At 45.8% G+C, this 12,529-nt stretch overlaps 1 protein-coding gene across 2 annotated transcripts in view; it reads left to right on the plus strand.

Moving 5' to 3' along the window:
• The window catches only part of SEC22C (SEC22 homolog C, vesicle trafficking protein), a 61,544-nt gene that overhangs the window by 13,519 nt on the left and 35,496 nt on the right, over positions 1-12,529 (plus strand). For both annotated transcript variants that reach the window (XM_073629488.1, XM_073629487.1), the window contains exon 2: positions 1,901-2,023. The gene's annotated coding sequence lies outside the window, so the exon portion shown is untranslated. The remainder of the gene's footprint in view (positions 1-1,900; positions 2,024-12,529) is intronic.

The raw sequence follows: 12,529 nt of genomic DNA on the forward strand, positions 1-12,529 counted from the left end.
TGACTCAGACGGGGAAGGGCCCGTCCGTCTGTCTGGGAATATAGAGGTTGGTATGGGTTGTGCCAGTCTGTCACTCGGCTTGTCTGGAGTGCAGGAAAACGACGAGCCAAACATGACATTCCGGAAGAAGAAGAATGCAGCTTTCTAATTATTTGTTGCCGGATTTGGTGGGAAGTTTACTGGGGTTGATTTACTAAATCTGGAGGGTGCAAAATCTGGTGCAGCTCTGCATAGAAACCAATCAGCTTCCAGGTTTTTTTTTAAGGCTGGGTTCACACCCTCTCCTGCTATTGCATCCAATTCGTAATAGCAGGAGATTTTGACTGGCTCTCTATGGAGTCAGTTCACATATCTCCGCTGTGGCTCCGGTGCGAATCTACACAGGGGCCCCGTGCATCTTTTTGGTATGTTTTAGGTCCGAATTCAGCCAAAAATCCAGGCTGAGATCAGACCTGAAATGATGAACGGGGACGCACCGGACCCCTGCTGTGAGCCGCATGCGAAGATAGTGTGAACCCAGCCTTTAACAGAAGTTGGAAGCTGATTGGCTACAATCCAGAGCTGCACCAGATTTTGTACTCTCCAGTTTTAGTAAATCAACCTGAGTGTCTCATAAATGTTGGGGACTAGTGAAAAGTGCCTGAAACATCCCCTTGCTTCTGTGAGGTCCATGGGGCCAGATACTAGCCATTACACACAATGCTGCTCTATCTAAAAGTGAGCCCTGCCTGTCCTATTAAATATCAGGGACTGACTCTAAGTACGGGGAACTGATCTGTAAACTGCATCTCTCAGCAGAAGGTGCTGCTGCAGCTCACAGTCATAAATGACACTCCAAATCACATTACCTGAATACATTGATTTGTGATCATGAGTGGAGCCATTGATCTTCGATCCCGAGTGTGATTGTTCCGCAGCCCCTTAGTGTCAGTGTGTCATTGTTCTGGACCCCTAAGTGTCAGAGTGTTATTGTTCTGGGGCCCCTTAGTGTCAGTGTGTCATTGTTCTGGGACCCCCAAGTGTCAGTGTGTGATTGTTCTCGGACCCCAAGTGTCAGTGTGTGATTGTTCTGGGACCCCCAAGTGACAGTGTGTCATTGTTCTGGGACCCCCAAGTGTCAGTGTGTCATTGTTCTGGGACCCCCAAGTGTCAGTGTGTCATTGTTCTGGGACCTCCAAGTGTCAGTGTGTCATTGTTCTGGGACCCCAAAGTGTTAGTGTGTGATTGTTCTGGGACCCCCAAGTGTCAGTGTGTCATTGTTCTGGGACCCCAAGTGACAGTATGTGATTGTTCTGGGACCCCTAAGGCCCCTTTCACACTGGGGCGGTGGGGGCGTCGGCGGTACAACAGCGCTATTTTTAGCGCTGCTGTACCGTCGTTCTTGCAGCGGTATTCGGCCGCTAGCGGTTCGGTTTTAACCCCCGCTGGCGGCCGAAAAAGGGTTAAATCCGCTTGTACAGATTTCAATGGGCAGGAGCGGTGAAGGAGCGGTGAATACACCGCTCCTTCACCGCTCCAAAAAAGCGGTTTGCAGGACTTTTTTCACCGCCCTGCCTGCGCACCGCTTCAGTGTGAAAGCCCTCGGGCTTTCACACTGAACAAACAGCGGAGGCTGTTTAGGGGCGGTTTTCAGGCAGTATTTTTAGCGAAATACCGCCTGAAAACCGCTCCAGTGTGAAAGGGGCCTAAGTGTCAGTGTGTAACTGTGACGGGTGTACAGATCAGTATGCTCCTGTGAATGAGGCTTTACTGCAGAAACTGCTGGATGTTGCAATAAACTCCGACATAAAGTATCAATGTGTGCCAATAAATCTGTTCCTTCCTCTGCTTTTGATACAATGATGCTGACAGTCAATGAGTGAACCCCTGATCTCTAATGTGAAATCCTCTGTGTCCGCAGGAGATTGTGTGACGGAGGAAAAGAGGATTATATATCGGGATTGAGATCATTCCATGGAAAGTGCACCAGGCTGAATCCAGCCACCTGCCAGAGTCTGTGGATAACGTGCGGCCCGAGCACCCGGTGAGTAATGGATTACTGTGACCTCGTAGGGGAGCAGATGGTATGGCGGTGGAGATACACAATGCTGGATAAAATATTGGTGCCGTGCTCTGTCAGTATATTTATTTTAGTGCTTAGTTCCCAACCATAGCTCCCAACTGTCCCTGATTTTGAGGGACTGTCCCTGATTTGGAGCAATGTCCCTCTGTCCCCCATTCCCCCTCATTTGTCCCTCATTTTGGTTCTGATCTATAGAGTTGAATATAAAATGCACTTTTTATCTATCAAAAAGTGTTTTCCAGCCCTAAATCTTTCATCTGATTTCTAAATTGCTGCATTTGTAAATCCCAAAAGCCAATATAAAGGAATAATAGTAGTGGTAACAAAAAAGCACTTGTGGATTTAACCAATCTTGTTTTTTTGTACAATTCTTCCTTAAGGGGGTGTGGCAAGGGGTGTGTCCTATGCCTGCATACTTTTGCTGAGAGGTGTCCCTCATTCCCATCTCAAAAAGTTGGGAGGTATGCCCAACTGTCCCATAGAGGAACCCAATCCCTCTGTCCTCTGTTTTATATATGGACTATGCAAACTTAGACATACCTGGAATTCAGCTTTAACAGTAAAACATTACAAGGTCTAGTGGAGATTTTGCTTCAAGTAGAACCAAAGCTGGTTATATGTTAGCTTATGGTGCTGAATCTGGACAGCATTCTGCTTGTCACACTCGGTACTGTATCTCCTCTAACATTTTCCCCCCAAGTAAAGCCCTGTTCTTTGGTACACCATGTATGCACTCCTTTAAGGATTTCAGACTAGGCAGTTAAACTGGACATGAGAGTTTACTAAAGTAGTTGAATGTAATACAGCACGATTCTCCAAGACATCTTCAGCATACATTTCTGTACACAGCTCTCTAAGTGCCCCTTGAGTACCCCTACCTGAAGGTGGCAGCAAGGTCCATAAAAGCAATCCATAGCAAAGCAAGAGTCCACGCAGCAGTATGTCCACAAGACAATAGTGTCACATACCTGACCATGGAGCCCGAAATGACCAGGGTGGCCTCTTGCACAATTCCCATCTAAGCACCCCCGGTAGTGGAGACAGGGACTGCTAGGGCAGTGGATGGGTGCAGGTGCCAGGAAGCTGTAGTAGTGAGCTATAGCTTGGAAAAACAGGAGTCGTTCCAGTCCTTCCAGTGGTGGTTTGGAGTCTGGTCACAAGCTTTGTTCAGCGGCAACCAGGCAGACAGGTGCAGGGTAAGGATCAGGTTCAGTCAGAAACAGGCAGAAGTCGGTAATGTGCTGGCGGTGGGGCACCAAATCAGGAAGCGGCGACGTAGTCAGAAATCCTAGCCAAGGTCAGGTAACATAAGAGAGCAGCAGACATAACACGCAGGGGTGATCCAAGAAAGGTGTCAGACGTAGCTGGGTCAGGAACAGGATGAGCAGACGTTCTAGAACCAGGAACACAGGAACCAGAGCTGAAGATAATGCAGCAGTGAGGCCAGGCAGACTCTCAGTTTAAATAGGCTGCAGGGCGCCAGAATCTGTGGATGTGTGTGCACGCCTACGTGAGCCCTGACAAAAAGAGTCCAGCATAAGTTCATGTAGATCTTTTCCCCGACTGGGTTCCCACAAGGTGGACAAACCGGCAGAGTAATGCAGCGTACACACGAGTGGACTTTCCGGCATACTTGGTCCAGCGGACCAGAGTCCGCTGGACAATCCGATTGTGTGTAGGCTTCGGCGGACTTTTTTTCTCCAAAATGTTTTAAATCTTTCTGTCGGACTCAGTTCCTGACGGAAAGTCCGCTCGTCTGTATGCTGGTCCGACGGACCAGATGCGACGCAAGGGCAGGGTATTGCATCTCGCGCTCGCTGCAATAGGAAAAACAAATTTTCCTATTGCGGCGAGCGCGGGGCATACCAGGCCCTTAGGTCTGGTATGGGTTTTAAGGGGAACCCCCTTCGTCGAAAAAACGGCGTGGGGTCCCCCCTAAAATCCATACCAGACCCCGATCCGAGCACGCAGCCCGGCCGGTCAGGAAAGGGGGTGGGGACGAGCGAGCGCCCCCCCCCTGAACCGTACCAGGCCGCATGCCCTCAACATGGGGGGTGGGTGCTTTGAGGGAGGGGGAGGGGAGCGCCCCACCTGTTGACCACGCCCCCTAAAACGTCACAGTCCCAGCATGCCCAGGGACTGTGACGGCATAAGGGGGCGGGTTCTCCGCCTATATAAGTCACAGCGGCGCGCTCAGAGAACAGTCCAGCCAGAGAGACCGTCGTGTCAACATCTGGAGAAGAGAAGAGGGAAGAAGCCAAGAAGACAAGAAGCCCAGAAGTCCGGGCCTCCGCTGGCAAAAGAGCAGCATGAAGACAGCGGAGGAGCTGGCAGAAGAACTGGAACACCGGGAGAAGAGGCCAGAGAGAGCGGAGAAGAACCAATCGGACGCCGGGAGAAGAGGAACCGGAGGGACCCCCGAAGCCGGAAGAAGACCCCCAAAGCCGGAAGAAGACCTCTGAAGCCGAAGGAAGACCCCCCCCGGAGCTGTCTAATAAATTATTTTAAAAACCCGTGTAGTGTGTTTTTATTATTGACACTTTTTTCCTAGGTAAATGGGTAGGGGTACCATGTACCCCATACTCATTCACATAGGGTGGGGGGCCGGGATCTGGGGGCCCTCTTATTAAAGGGGGCTCCTGGATTCTGATAAGCCCCCTGCCCGCAGACCCCGACAACCAACGGCCAGGGTTGTCGGGAAGAGGCCCTTGTCCTCATCAACATGGGGACAAGGTGCTTTGGGGTGGGGGGGCCCCGCAGGGCGCACCCCCTCCCCTAAAGCACCCACCCCCCCATGTTGAGGGCATGCGGCCTGGTACGGTTCAGGAGGGGGGGGGGCGCTCGCTCGTCCCCACCCCCTTTCCTGACCGGCCGGGCTGCATGCTCTGATTGGGGTCTGGTATGGATTTTAGGGGGGACCCCACGCCATTTTTTCGGCGTAGGGGTTTCCCCTTAAAACCCATACCAGACCTAAGGGCCTGCAAGGTGTCAATCCCGCCGATAAAAGCGGCGAGATTAACTTCCTTTTCTAGTCCCGTCGTACCCGAGTCACGTTCAAAATGAACGGACTTGTCCGTGTGTGGGCAAGTCCGTTCATTCTGAAAGTCCGCCGTAACTCCGGCGAAAGTCCGTCGGAAAGACGGGCGGACTTAGCCTGCCAGAAAGTCCGGTCGTGTGTAGGCAAGTCCGTCCGTTCAGGTAGTCCGCCGGAAAGTCCGACGGAAAGACCGTCGGACCAAGTCTGCTGGAAAGTCCGCTCATGTGTACGAGGCATAACAGCTACATCTTGACAGTATATCCAGGACCTCTCTCTGGGCAACAATTAGCGCCTATGTATATGGTATGACCTGCAGGGTGCTGTAATCCTCTAAACAAGAGCAGGAAAACCTGAACAGTCAAGTTAACCCTTCCTTCTCAGATCCACCAACCCAGCATCAACCTAAGACAACAGTTGCAACAAAATACATTGTAACATTTAGTAGTACACAGAAACACAAATTGGCCTAAAGCACCTCAGAGCACGACACTTACGTGGTGGTGGCCCAAAAACTATGCAGCCACCATGCACCATGCAAGTCAATCAGCCACAGCTCAAGGAACCCCAGGTAACCTTTGAAGGAAACCAAGGGTTCCATGGAACTCTGGTTGAGAAATGCTGCCCTAAGGTGTAACTGTGTAACTGTAATGTACCTGGTGATGGAGCCCGAAGTGTAGAGGAAGGCTTCTCTTACAGCTGTTGTTTAGGAGCTCTGGTACAGTAACGGGGAACCCCAGAGCACAGAGTGGCATGAGTGCCTGATAAGACTTCGGCTGGAGAATAAGGACGTGTCTCACGATACGCAAGAGCAGCTGGCTGGTGACACGCTAGCAGAAGAGCAGGAACATATGTCAGGCACAGCTACGATTGGATGGGTGTGGTGTTCCAAGATTTATTGGTCTGGCAAAATGGTATAAGGTGCCACTGGGACAATGTCCATTACAGCTTTTCGTTAGTTTATAATTGTACTATGGACCATATACTACTTCCTTTTGGGGTATATTGTACCACTGCATTCTTTTCCACTGGATATTCACTGTGATCCTCTCCTTTGCTGTTTTGAAACATTTTTAAATAGAGAATACAGTTATTAAGAAAATAGACTTTTTTGAAACAAAGGTGCTGGGAGAACCCGTAAACTTTGCGAAAAGTAGCTGAGAGCTCCACCTGCTGGCTAAAAAAATTAAAAAAAAAGTTACTAAGCAATATTTAAAATTTACCTGACTTAAAGATTATAAATTATATATTTTTTTTTGTCCTGACCTTAATAATAAGAATAGTATACAAACCCGCTATATATTGTCTTTAATATTTATCAACAACATGTCTGGCTGTTATAATGTCCCTTATGCATCCAGTATATATCATACCCTCCCTCTAGACATAGCGGGTGTGCGGTGCTGTGAATGGGTCAGGACTCTCTCCCGCAAATTTCTGCCTGGTCAGATGAATACAAACAGAAGTGGTTTGTTGACAGGGCTGAACTCCAAATTGAGACACAAGAACAAAGTTCTCCTTTATGCAAACACCTGTTAAAAAAAAATGATTTTATTTCTCAGTGTGGCTATTAGTGATGAGCAGAGTCATTTAGGTAACATTGATATTGCCGTATGTGAAACTCTCAATTTTGCTCATAGAGATGCTTAGATAAAATTTGAAAAAGAAAGACTCTTGCAGAACCCTTGAGAAAGAAGAACGCAAGAATGTCTGCAGAAAAAAAAAAAGATTTAATAACCCGGGGGGGTTGGGAGGGTAAGTGCCCCAGGACAACGGCATCTGTGACAAAACGCGTAGGCAGGAGCAATGTGCTGATGTCACGGGCTGCATTGTGAGCCAGCTAGCTTGTTGAATTTATGCGATTTTAATTATCTTTTTTTTTTTTTTTTTTTTTAATTTCTTCTTATTGAACATGTTTTCAGTTAAGTGTACAAACATCTGGGTTATGTCTACATGACAGTCACCTGAAATCATCGGCCTCGCAGGGCCTAACATTCCTATCCAGACTAACATAGTCATCTAACTATTAAAATAGATTTTAATCTTCTTTGATGTAAGTGCAATACTTGTTCTATTAAATAAAACCCCTAAGATTTATGCTGGCTGTAGCTCCATCCCATTCTGAAGCCCAAATTGTGGGTGTTCCTGTAAGGGGGGGAGGTACAGCCAGCACAGAGCCCCCACCCTCCTCTCTAAATGGGGTGATCTTTCACTGTTTTGAATGAATAATTAGCACTGATTGTTCATCATAATAACAAAAAATCCCTCAGTCCCTGTTCAGACCTCGCATATCGGTAAAATGCCTGCAATTTTTAAAAGCGCAATTTACACGTGTCGCACATAGGACAGCCCGTTCACTTGAATGGGTTGCCCTATGCGCATTTGTCACCAAAAGAAGCTTCCGGCTCCATTATAGTACTTGGTGTGATTTTTAACCGGCGTGTTTTGCAGCGATTTCTGCACAGCTCTGTCACACGACAGTCGCAGCAAAATCGCACTGCGCTTTGGGTGCCATTAAAAGTGGTAGCAAAGTCTGTATTAAAACTTATACCTACAGGCAGGGCTGCTGATAGAAATCACGGGGCCCCGTACAGGCTACCTGACAGGGCCCCCCCTCCTCCGAAAATATCGAATGATATTTTTGCTAAAATGTAGCTCCTGCGATGCTATGCTTTTCAGCCATGGCAGGACTTATACCCCCGTCGCACAAGGCCCATTCAAGTGAATAGCAGCACAGAGGCAATATATGCACCTCCACAGTGAGTGATTGGTACTAATCACTCACTGTGTTCATTCAGTGTGGTGTGTTCATTCAGGATAGTGAACATATTTAATAGTCCCTTTCCTCACTCTCCTTCCTTAACACCACTTCACCCACGGAAAGGATTTACCCCCTTCATGATCAGGCCATTTTTTGCGATATGGCACTGTGTCGTTTTACCTGACAATTGCATGGTCATGCGTCGCTGTTCCGAAACAAAATTGATGTGGTTTTTTTCCCACAAATAGAGCTTTCTTTTGGTGGTATTTGATCACCTCTGCGGTCTTTCATTTTTTGCGCTATAAACATAAAAAGTGGCAATTTTGAAAAAAACTCAATATTTTTTACTTTTTGCTATAATAAATATCCCCCAAAAAATAAAAAATAAACAAATTTCTTCCTCAGTTTAGGCAGATATGTATTCTATATATTTTTGGTAAAAAAAAAAAAAAAAAAAATCACAATAAGCGTATATTGATTGATTTGCGCAAAAGTAATAGCGTCTACAAAATTGGGGATATATTTATGGCATTTTTATTATTAATATTTTTTTTTTACTAGGATCAGCGATTTTTAGCGGGACAGCGACATTGCAGCGGACAAATCGGACACTTTTGACACTTTTTGGGACCAGTGAAATTTATACAGCGATTAGAGCTAAAAATAGGCACTGATTACTGTATAAATGTCACTGGCAGGGAAGGAGTTAACACTAGAGGGCGATCAAGGGGTCAAGTGTTCGATAGGGAGGTGTTTCTAACTGTGGGGGGAGGGGACTGATTGGGAGTATAGAGAGATCGTTGTTCGTGATCACTACCAACAGCAGATCTCTCTCTACTTCTCTGTCAGAGCAGGGATCTGTCTGTTTACATTGACAGATAGGGATGAGCCAAATACCCCCCGACCCGGGTCCTGCCCCAGGAGACATGTATCAATGCAAAAATAGTTTTTAACCACTTCAGCCCCAGACCATTTGGCTGCCCAAAGACCAGAGCACTTTTTGCGATTTGGCACTGCGTCGCTTAAACAATTGCGCGGTCGTGCGACGTGACTCCCAAACAAAATTGACGTCCTTTTTTCCCCACAAATAGAGCTTTCTTTTGGTTGTATTTGATCACCTCTGCGGTTTTTATTTTTTGCGCTATAAACAAAAAGAGACAATTTTGAAAAAAAAGCAATAATTTTTACTTTTTGCTATAATAAATATCCACAAAAAATATATAAAAAAAAAAATTTTTTTCCTCAGTTTAGGCCGATATGTATTCTTCTACATATTTTTGCTAAAAAGAAAATCGCAATAAGCGTCTCTTGATTGGTTTACGCAAAAGTTATAGCGTCTACAAAATAGGGGATAGTTTTATGGCTTTTTTATTAATTATTTATTTTTTTTAACTAGTAATGGCAGCGATCAGCGTTTTTTATCGTGACTACGACATTATGGCGGACACTTTTGACGCCATTTTGGGACCATTGTCATTTATACAGCGATCAGTGCTATACATTGCTATACTGTAAAAATTACACTAGCAGTGAAGGGGTTAACCACTAGGGGGCGATGAAGGGGTTAAGTGTGTCCTAGGGATGTGTTCTAACTGTGGGGGGGATGGGCTACATGTGACACGACACTGATCACTGCTTCCGATTACAGGGAGCCGTGATCAGTATCCTGTCACTAGGTAGAATGGAGAAATGCTTGGGGAAATGCTTGTTTACATTAGCATTTCCCCGTTCTTCCTCTCCGTGAGACGATTGCGGGACTCCCGGCGGACATCGAGTCCGCGGGACCCGCGGTCACACTCACGGAGCTTGCGGCGGCGTGCCCACAATGCCTTGTCTTAAAGGCGACGTACCCATACATTGATATGCCCAGCCGTGCCATTCTGCTGACGTATATCGGCGTGACACGGTCCTTAAGTGGTTAAAATGACCATTTTTTCGGGAGCAGTGATTTTAAGAATGCTTAAAGTGAAACAATAAAAATGAAATATTCCTTTAAATATCGTACCTGGGGGGTGTCCTTAGTCTGCCCGTAAAGTAGCGCATTTTCCCCATGTTTAGAACAGTACCGCAGCAAAAATACATTTCTAAAGTAAAAAATGTCATTTGAAATTGCTCACGGCTGTAATGTATTGCCAGATCCCAGCAATATACATAAATAATCATTGAAAAACACAGCGTGGGTTCCCCCTAGTCCATACCAGTCCCTGCGGGCTGCCCAAAGACCAGAGCCCTTTTTGCGTTTCGGCACTGCGTCGCTTTAAAATATTATTTCAAAAATCGCAATTACATGAGCAGGGGCAGAAAAATTGTGACTTGAGTGGTGCAGGGCTGGATTAACATAGGGGCTATCGGAGCCGCAGCTCCAGGCCTCTACCATAATATAGGTCCAATGAAGTGACACTGAACACAATCACCATCCATCACATTGCCCACAGACCAGTGGTGTCGGGGGGGAGGGGCTGGGGGGGACTGGAGCCCTGAATGGGTCCCCGAAAAGCCCCGGGTCTCAGGCATGCACCATTTTATTGTTAGCCCCGAGCGGGGACCGATCTGATCCTGAGCGCCGCCGAGTGCGGCCGAGTGACATAGCAGGTCCCGCCTTCTGGAGCCTGCAGCGCCTATGATGGACGTCCCACTGGTCCAGTGCCGGGACCGCAGGACATGTGACGTCCATCATAGGCGCTGCAGAAGGCGGGAATTACAATGCGGCCGCCGCGTCACTGTGAAATCCCCGCTCGGTGCTCGGGCGGGTGGCTCTCCCCCCCACCTCTGGCTACCTGCTGTGATGATGGGCACAACACACACCATGGCTTAGCTGAGCTGTGCTGCACTGCTGCAGGACACATGAAGTCTGTCTCCTGGTCAGGTAGGTCAGTGTATGTACTGTATGTCACTACCATCAGTGAGTGTATGTCAGGTAGGTAGGTCAGTGTATGTATGTCAGGTAGGTCAGTTTATGTATGTCAGGTAGGTAGGTCAGTGTATGTATGTCAGGTAGGTCAGTGTATGTATGTCAGGTAGGTCAGTGTATGTCAGCTAGGTCAGTGTATGTATGTCAGGTAGGTCAGTGTATGTATGTCAGGTAGGTAGGTCAGTGTATGTATGTCAGGTAGGTCAGTGTATGTATGTCAGGTAGGTCAGTGTATGTATGTCAGGTAGGTCAGTGTATGTCAGATAGGTCAGTGTATGTATGTCAGGTAGGTCAGTGTATGTATGTCAGGTAGGTAGGTCAGTGTATATATGTCAGGTAGGTCAGTGTATGTATGTCAGGTAGGTAGGTCAGTGTATGTATGTCAGGTAGGTCAGTGTATGTATGTCAGGTAGGTAGGTCAGTGTATGTATGTCAGGTAGGTCAGTGTATGTATGTCAGGTAGGTCAGTGTATGTATGTCAGGTAGGTCAGTGTATGTCAGATAGGTCAGAGTATGTATGTCAGGTAGGTCAGTGTATGTATGTCAGGTAGGTAGGTCAGTGTATGTATGTCAGGTAGGTCAGTGTATGTATGTCAAGTAGGTCAGTGTATGTATGTCAGGTAGGTAGGTCAGTGTATGTATGTCAGGTAGGTAGGTCAGTGTATGTATGTCAGGTAGGTCAGTGTGTCAGGCAGGTGAGTTTCGTGGTCAGCATTGATGGGCACTGGTAAGCCAGGCAGCAACCAGCAAGTGACCTTACCTACTGCCACACAACCCCACCACCCACCCAAGAAACCCTGCGCCACTCGGAAATTCGAACATTCAAAATTTCGGAAATTCAAAAATTCGATAATCCGAAAATTAGTAAATACGAAAATAAGAACGAAAATTCAAAAGAACGAAAATCCGAAAGTAAGAACGAAAAATTTGAAATCCCAAACATTTGAAAATCTAAAATAATAACTAACTAATCATAACTTAACTACTACTAACTAGTAAATTATAGGTATTGAAATTTCCTTTCAAATTTGGCTGTTAGTGAACGCAATAAATACGAATTCATCCAAAGTTACGAATTATCCAAAATAACGGATGCCGCATCTAAACAAATGGAACATAACAAACTAATAATAATAAATAACAATAATAATAAATAATAATAATAAAAAAACGTTTTATTATTATTATTATTATTATTATTATTAATTCATTACGTTCCTTTTGTTTAGATGCGGCATCCGTTATTTCAGATAATTCGTAACTTTGGATGAATTCGTATTTATTGCGTTCACTAACAGCCAAATTTTAAAGGAAATTACAATACCTATAATTTAATAGGTAGTTAATATTATTAGTAGTTAGTTAGGTATTATTTAGAATTTTTGGATTTTCGTTCTTTAGAATTTTCGGATTTTCTTTTTTTCTTTTCGAATTTTCTAGTTTTGGGATCTTCGAATTTCAGAATTTTCAGATTTTCGCATTTTTGAATTTCAGAATTTACAAATTTTCAAATTTAGGGATTTTTGAAATTACGAATTTCGATCACAACGAATGATCCGAAAAACGAAAAAAAAAAAAAGAAACGAAAAGGAACACATTTTTCGTCAGTGCACATGCCTACTTGTTACTGCTTATAAACAGTGAGCTGGAGTTTGGCTTCAATTTGTTAGTGTATTTAAATCTGCTAGTTCATCTAACAGTCCTCTCCCCTTCCTCAGACTAACAATGCTGCTGTCCAACGGTGCCCCCTGCGCTCCCCCA

The sequence above is a fragment of the Aquarana catesbeiana genome, linkage group LG05 (assembly GCF_042186555.1).
Source record: "Aquarana catesbeiana isolate 2022-GZ linkage group LG05, ASM4218655v1, whole genome shotgun sequence".
Taxonomy (NCBI): Eukaryota; Metazoa; Chordata; class Amphibia; order Anura; family Ranidae; genus Aquarana; species Aquarana catesbeiana.